Raw genomic sequence first — 7,562 nt, forward strand, 5'->3', positions numbered from 1 at the left:
TTGTTCATAACTCTGAACAAAACATTATGGTTCTTACAAAAGTTTACAGCTGAACCTTGACTTACTACAACTTTGAAACTTTACTATGCAGAAGAAACATGCTGCTTTTAACCATCTTAATTTAAATGAAACAAGCACAGAAAAAGATTCCTTACCTTGTCAAATCTCTTTTTTCAATATTTCCTCTATTTTGTTAGTAGTTCAACACAGTGCTGTACTGGATTTGCTTTTCTGGGGTCTCTGCTGCTGCCTGATTGCCTGATTGTGGTTCCAAATGAAGTGTGTGGTTGACCGATCAGCTTATAACTTCATGTTTATAACTCTGAAATTCTATTGTAAAAGTGCCTCTACCTAGTGATCTTGCCCGTTCATAACAGACGGCTCTTCCTGAGCTGAAAACTAATCATGCTGCTTTTAGAAATGAATTCAGTGGTAGCTTTGCTTTGTGGGACAGTGCCCCTGGGCTGTGTGGATTTTTGCAGAGCAGTGCAACGGGCAGGGACAGAAGCAGATCTTCAAATCAAGTGCTGGCTTAGGGCATCCTGGAATTCTGAACCAAGCTACGAAGCTTTTCAATGGAGCAATTTCCCTGCTAGAGATGAGCAGCACTTGGGAAGGAACATTTCAAAAAGTGCTCCTAGGACCCAGGATAGATTATGCAACATGGAATTGCTTCATGTGATTTTGTTAAACTTATTTATTTATTATGATTGCAGTTCTGAATAGCTGATAAGTCGACTAATAGGTGCTATTAAAACAACCTTCTCCCCTGCACTCCTTCTCCAGGATGGGGTGTGGACAAGGGGCTTTGACACTTCTAATATACCCCAGAAAAACAGGAGAGCTGACAGACTGAACTCATATGGGCCAGTTCTCTCAGAATACACAGTTTAAATAGCTGGACAAACAGCCCAACCATGCAAACCCTGCAGGTTGCATGTCATAAATGTCTCCCAACTGGGATGCTACTTTCACACCACTCCCGATTGATGAGGAAATATTTACAAGCAGGGTCCCAGTTTGAAATGACTTGAGAAGGATGACACAAAGTGGAGTAGCTAAAGGACTAAGTCAATCATGATAACATAAAAATCCATTTAAACCCAGGCTCCTTAATTAAAAATATAACACAAATGCTGTCGCAAAACCAAAACAGCAGAAAATCCCCACATCCAGCTACTAGTCAGTAAATCATGTCACAGATTAAATCAGTCCCTGCTGCTCCCCACATCCCTAAAAGCAGCTGTTCCCCACCAGTCCCAATGCCAGCTCAGACCAATGGGCTTTTCAGCATGGGCTGAATCAAACTCAGGCTATTTCCCAGCTGGCGGGAGGGACGGCGTGAATTCTGGACTCAAAGGATGGCGGGACAGCTGGACACAAAGCAGCCCTGACTCATGCAGAAGTAGATGAGTGATGCTAAAAGCAGTATGGATTAGGGGTTTTCAAAGTACTGCTGATAGCACTTGAGTGGGAAACTCCCTAAAGGCCTAAGTGAAACCCCCACCCTCACATTTGGCAAATCCCCTGAAGGCACATGATTTGGTAGGCTCCAAAAGCCCCATTTTAGCACCTCATCAACCATGCTGGTGAGAATCCCAGGGGCAAGAATACGTCCCTTTTCAGACAGTTGAGTTACTCGAATCCCAGTTCAGTCTATGTACTTCTCTGGCCCTCAAGACTGTAGTAGCTAAATGCCACCCAGTCATTAAGGGATCGTCTCATCACAGCAGGTGATCTAATTTTACAAAGCACAAGGCAAATCAATCTGCCTTGTGCTTTGTAAACTGAGACTACAGAAGAAATCTAGAGCTGGGAATTAAACCCAAGTCTTCCTACTCCCAGACTAGTAGCCTATCCACTAAGCTATCTTACCGAGACTCCTACATTTAAGATGTGTCTAGAAATGGCAAAGCACTGGGTAATCCCTGGCCCAGATTGAAGAACGATCTGCTGCTCATGACTATAAGAGAACATAAATCAGACACACACACACACACACACAAAAAACAATTTGCACATGGAACAATTTACTGAGGATCATGATATATTCGCCATCACTGACAATTTTTAAATCAAGATTGGATGTTTTTTTAAAAGATCTGCTCTAGGAATTATCATGGAGGATGTTCTATAGTCTCTGTTAGACAGGGGTTCCGACAAGCTGCTCACAGTGGTCCTACTGGCTTTGAAATCTGCGAATGTTAGTCCTGATTAGAAATCTGAACTCCAAAGAACCCAGCTTTCTAGACATACATGACACAGCTGGACTAAACTTCTTCAAGGTGGAATTTTTAAAAGCACTTGAGACTTGTGCTGGAAACTAGAGATCTGGAATTTTTCAACAAACCATTTTTCACTGAAAAATGCCAATTCATCAAAAATCAGTCTGTCTGGAAAACAGGGTTGGTTTCAATGAAGCTCCTGACTCAGAATTTTTTGGGAACAAAACATTTTGAGTTCAAACCAAAACATTTTGGGATTTTTGAGCCAAACAACATTTTCTTTTTGAAATTTTAGGAAATTTAGATTTTAAAATGTGGAAAAAGGTCACAATTGAAACATTTTGAAATTATCGAAACCGAATGTTTCAATGGACCTGAAATGAATTTTTGTTTCAATTTGTTGATTCATGAAAATTTTCTAGATTTTTGACTTTTTATCTTGATATGAGATGGGAAAAATATTCAGAAATCAGAAATCTGCAAAATTCTCAGAGGATTCAAGACTGCCCTGAATTAATCCCTGTTCAAACTAGATCAGATCTTCTAGAAAAACATTCCATCTTGATTTTTAAACTTGTCAGTAATGGAGAATTCACCACAACCCTTGGTAAATTGTCCCAATGCTTAATTAACTTAGCTGTTAAAAAAATCGTACACTATTTCTAGTCTGTGTTAGGCTAGCTGTTACTTGTTTACACATTGTCTTTATTGAACTATAATATACATGTTTGATTCCCAGGTGTAAGTGTGTAACTGGGATGCTAGTGTACAAAAGTTACTTACTGTTCATATCCTTTATCTGTAGACCGACACGAGTCTTTGCTTTTCTGTGCAGTCACATGAGTAATTTCCTTTAGTTACCTCCTTGACATGAAATAAAATAAAATTAAAATTCAATTATTCAAAATGGACTAGGGAGTGGTGAATAAAGTGTAACCCTTCTGCCAGACAGAGTCAGCAGCAACAAGGGCCGGGTTCTATACCTAGGAGTTCCTGTCAATGATGCAACACCAAACTGGCTCAAGCCCCCACCCAGTCACCTGGGAAATCACACACTATTCCCTGGGCGTCCCAAAGGGCAATTCTTCCCCTCTCGCAATCACAGTCTGAGTGTAGAAAGTAAACCCTTTTATGAAAGGAAGGAAGTAACTCAGCACCGGTTTGGGAAAACAGTGCAAAGAGAATTAATAAATTCAAAACCATGAGCAGAACCCTTCCCACCCCAAAGTACGTGGGGTGTGTCCTTCACCTCTCCCTTCTCGCTTCCCCTTGCCCTACTGGCCATCACAGGTGCAGTGTCTACCTCTCCATTGCAGAGCTCCGCTGGCCCCTTCTACTGGCCCCTAATGCCTGCTGGTCCCTGAGCTCAACTAGCCCCCTCTGCTAGCTCTAGCCAGTTGCTGGGCTCAACTAGCTCCTTCTGCTGTCTCCTGCTGCCTGCTAGTTACAAGGCTTCACTAGCCCCCTCTGCTGGGCATCAGTCTCTCAAGGTTTCCCCAGGTCCTCTAGTGATTTTAGCTCTAGTAAATTGAGCTTTCAGCTCTCAGTTCATGAAAAACTCTCTGCTGATAAGGAGCAGTGTCCCTGGTTTTAACAAAACAAAAATACTCTTAAGAGGAACCACATAAACTCTAACTTTGAACAGTAGAACAAAATAGTCAAGCTATGCCAGAGAACAACTCTAAGACAAAACAGACACAAGCCTGTCTCTACTGCTGTGACAGTGCTCTGGCATCTATCTGAGCACCTCCTTTTTTGAGTTCTGTTCAGATGAGAGTGAATCTTTCATCAGCACAGGCTAAGCACACTTCTGCTGCCATTTGTTCATACAGTTGGGAGGGGGGGAACATTTCATTACCCCTGAAATTAACACTAAAGTGATTTTTAACCCAATCCCAGCCAGACTGACCATTTCCCATCATGCTCAGCACCTAGGGGTGCTTATGCAGATACAGGGCAATCATGCTGAGCCCCTAGATGTACTTATGCAAATACAGTGCCCATGCAAATAGAGTGCCTCCCTTTCAGCTGGCTGAGCAGGAGAGGGCCACTCAGACCTTGCTTACATCCTCCCCCCAGCCAAGAATTTGTCATCCCGGCAAATCATGCTCCAGATTATACCAATCACATGAGTTCTCCCCAAAAGGTCTGAGGAAACCTACTACGGCTTCCACAAGTTTGTGAGCTAAGCATATTACTTCCTTACAACTCACCCAAGTGCATCATTAGTTAACTTATTAGGGCTTTAAAACTCTGTTGTGCCTATTGAGTGTGGGTCTGTCAGGGTCAGGGGGAACTTCTTGGGCTAGGGATAGTGAGGTTTACTTGGAGGATCCCTCAGCTACAGGCAAAGTCCCCTGCATCTCTTGTTCCAACCCTGGCAGATCCAGGGCACCTGGGACACCTCCCATCTTTACATCCCCACTGGCCAACAGTCTAGTCATGTCATCACTGGTCTGTTGTTCTCTCATGAGGTCTGAGAATGTTGGTGAGACAAGTTCATTGTCCAAGCCTGGTCCCACAGTTGGCGTGGGCATGTCAGCAACAGGCTTAAATGCTTCTGCCTTGGGGTTTAGAGCTGAAGAATTGGAGTTCTTGCTGAGTTCACCTGATCAAGGCCAGGATCTGATCTCCATCCTGGGGTACACTACTGGCGTGTCCTTGTCTTCAGATTCACTCTCAAACACAATAAGTACGGGTGGGTTAATCCCCAAGAGCCTACTGCATGTGTTGGGTGGTGGATTTGGTCCAGTGTCTCTTTTTTGCCCTAGTCCTATATCATGGTCCATTCCATCAGAGGTGCCTACCAGTTCTCCCACAGTAGTAAGAGGTTTCTATGTACCATCGTCATTTGCCCTGGCCGTGCCTCAGGTCTAATCTTGTAAAGTGGCAGATCTCCTAGCTTTTCTATCACAAAGTAAGCTATGGTTTTCCATTGGTCAGCTATTTTGTGTTTGCTAGCAACACCCAGGTTTTGTAGTAGGACTCTGTCTCCCGGCTGGAGGTCCTGTAATCACACCCTAGCACCATATTGGTGATTGTTTCTATCTGAGTTCTTGCAGGCAGCAGCTGTAGCTAAGCGATAAGCATCCTGCAGCTTTTCTCTTAGTCGTGAGACATACTGCTGGTGTGTCTCATAACTGTCTCCACCCTCAGATACACTGAAACACAAATCTATGGGTAATCTTGATTCTCACCCAAACATCAAGAGATATGGCGGTGATGCCTGTGGCATCATTCTTTGTGGCATTGTAGGCATGCACCAAAAATGCTACATGCTAGCTCCAAGTTGCCTTTTGCTCTGTCTTTAAAGTCCCCAGCATATCAACAGAATTAAATTAAACCACTCTGGCTGAGGATGGTAAGGTGTCGTCTTAGGCTTCTTAATTCCAGCCATCTCCAGCACTTCCTTCAGAAGGTGAATCTGAAAGTCCCATCCCTCAACAAAGTGTATCCAAACCGGGAGTCTATACACTGAAAAATATTTCTCCCACAACACTTGGCGATGGCAGTAACCTTCTGGTCACATGTGAGGCAGTCCTGTGCATATGTGTAAAATGGCCTGTCATCACTAAGATGTTCCCCACATTCTTCCTGTTCACTTCCAAAGCCAAGAAGTTGATGCATACAAGCTCCAGTGGTTTGTTGCTGGTGATATTCTTCAGATATGCCACTCTGGTGGGAAAGGTTTTCCTTTGAACACACCGAGCACAGGTCTCACATTTCTGGCGAACATTTTCAGCCATCTGGTCCCAATAGAACCTACTACAAATGAGCTCCACGGTTCTCTCCATTCCCAGATGTCCAAAGTTATCATGCAGGGCCCTCATGGCCAAGGCTCTGAACTTTTTTGGTAGCACTAGCTGTGTTTGTTGCTTTTGCAAGGGTTTTGTGGTGAGCCAGTGCAGCACTCCTTGAATCAATTTTAGTTTGCCCCATTCTCTCAATACTAGTTTGCACTCTGGATTGGATGGAATCATTGTGGCAGGGTTTCACCCCTCCCTTTTGGCAAGCAGTGTGTCACGAATGTCAATATCTTGCAGCTGGGCTTTCTGCCAGTCAACAGCACTGAGCATGGGCAATGGAGATTGGTCCAACACAATGTAGTTCACTGAGGCACACAGCACACTTTCAGGAGGCAGGCCCAGAGTTTCTGCCGCACAACCATGAGGGCTCCTCTGGTCCTCTGGCTCTTGACAATTCCCACTGCGAATAGTTCTCACTCCATCCACAGGGGTCACAGCATGGTCTGATGCTCAGGGACGCCAGGACAACACATCTGCATCTACATTGCTTCTTCCTGATCAGTACTGAATGCTGAACTTGTATCTGCCAAGGCAACCACCCATCTTTGCCTGATAGCAAAGCTTAACACTTGTTAACACATAAGTCAGTGAATTATTGTCTGTCTGTACTTGAAATGGAGCACTATACAAATAGTCTCAAAACTTCTCAGTGGTGGTCCATTTCAAAGCCAAGAATTCCAGCTTGTGAGAGGGGTATGGGTCTCACTGTCAGACAGCCCTTGGCTGGCAAAGGCCACAAGTTTTCATGTGCCTTCAACTTCCTGGCAAAGGACGGCTCCTAAACCCTCCAGACTGGCATCTGGGTATAGGATAAATGGTTTGCCTGGGTCAGCAAAGACCAGGACTGGAGCATGAGTTAGGCAATTAATGGTTTCTCAAAAGGCCTTTTCACATTTCTCTTCCCATCATGATCCAAAGGGCTCTAAGATGCCATAAAGTCTCGACTCAGGAGGCCTTGGAGACCTCTCTTTACTCTTGGTCTTGGATTTATTCTTGCTGGATAGGTATCCCCTGGTAAGATCATTCAGAGGCTTTAAAATGGCAGCATAATTCTTCACAAACCTGCACTAGTAGCCAGTAAATCTGAGAAAGGTCTTGAGCTCTCTGTAATTTTTTGGGCGCCTCCATGTAGTGAGTGCTTCTATTTTATCCCAATCAGTACTTACACTCTCTTCGGACATGATGTGACGCACATACTTCACTGATGTTCTGCAAAACTGGCATTTATCAATTGAAAGCTTCAGTCCATTAGCCCCAACCTGTCTAACACTTTTAGAAGTTTTTCTTCATGCTTCTCCAAGATTCTTCCAAACACAACCAGGTCATCCAGATATCTAAGACTTGCAGTAAGTTTGTGTCCCCCACAACTCTCTCCATAAGATGTTGAAATGTGGCAGGTGCCCTCAAAATCCCTTGGGGCATGCATTCAAATTGATAGAAGCCTAATGGACAGATGAAAGCTGTCTTTTCTTTACTTTTGTCTCACAGAGGGATCTGGTTGTATCCACTCCAGAGATCCAATACTGAGAAC

Source organism: Emydura macquarii, unplaced genomic scaffold (assembly GCF_026122565.2).
Source record: "Emydura macquarii macquarii isolate MOO-44397 ecotype Brisbane River unplaced genomic scaffold, CSIRO-AGI_Emac_v2 contig_1132, whole genome shotgun sequence".
Lineage (NCBI taxonomy): Eukaryota > Metazoa > Chordata > Testudines > Chelidae > Emydura > Emydura macquarii.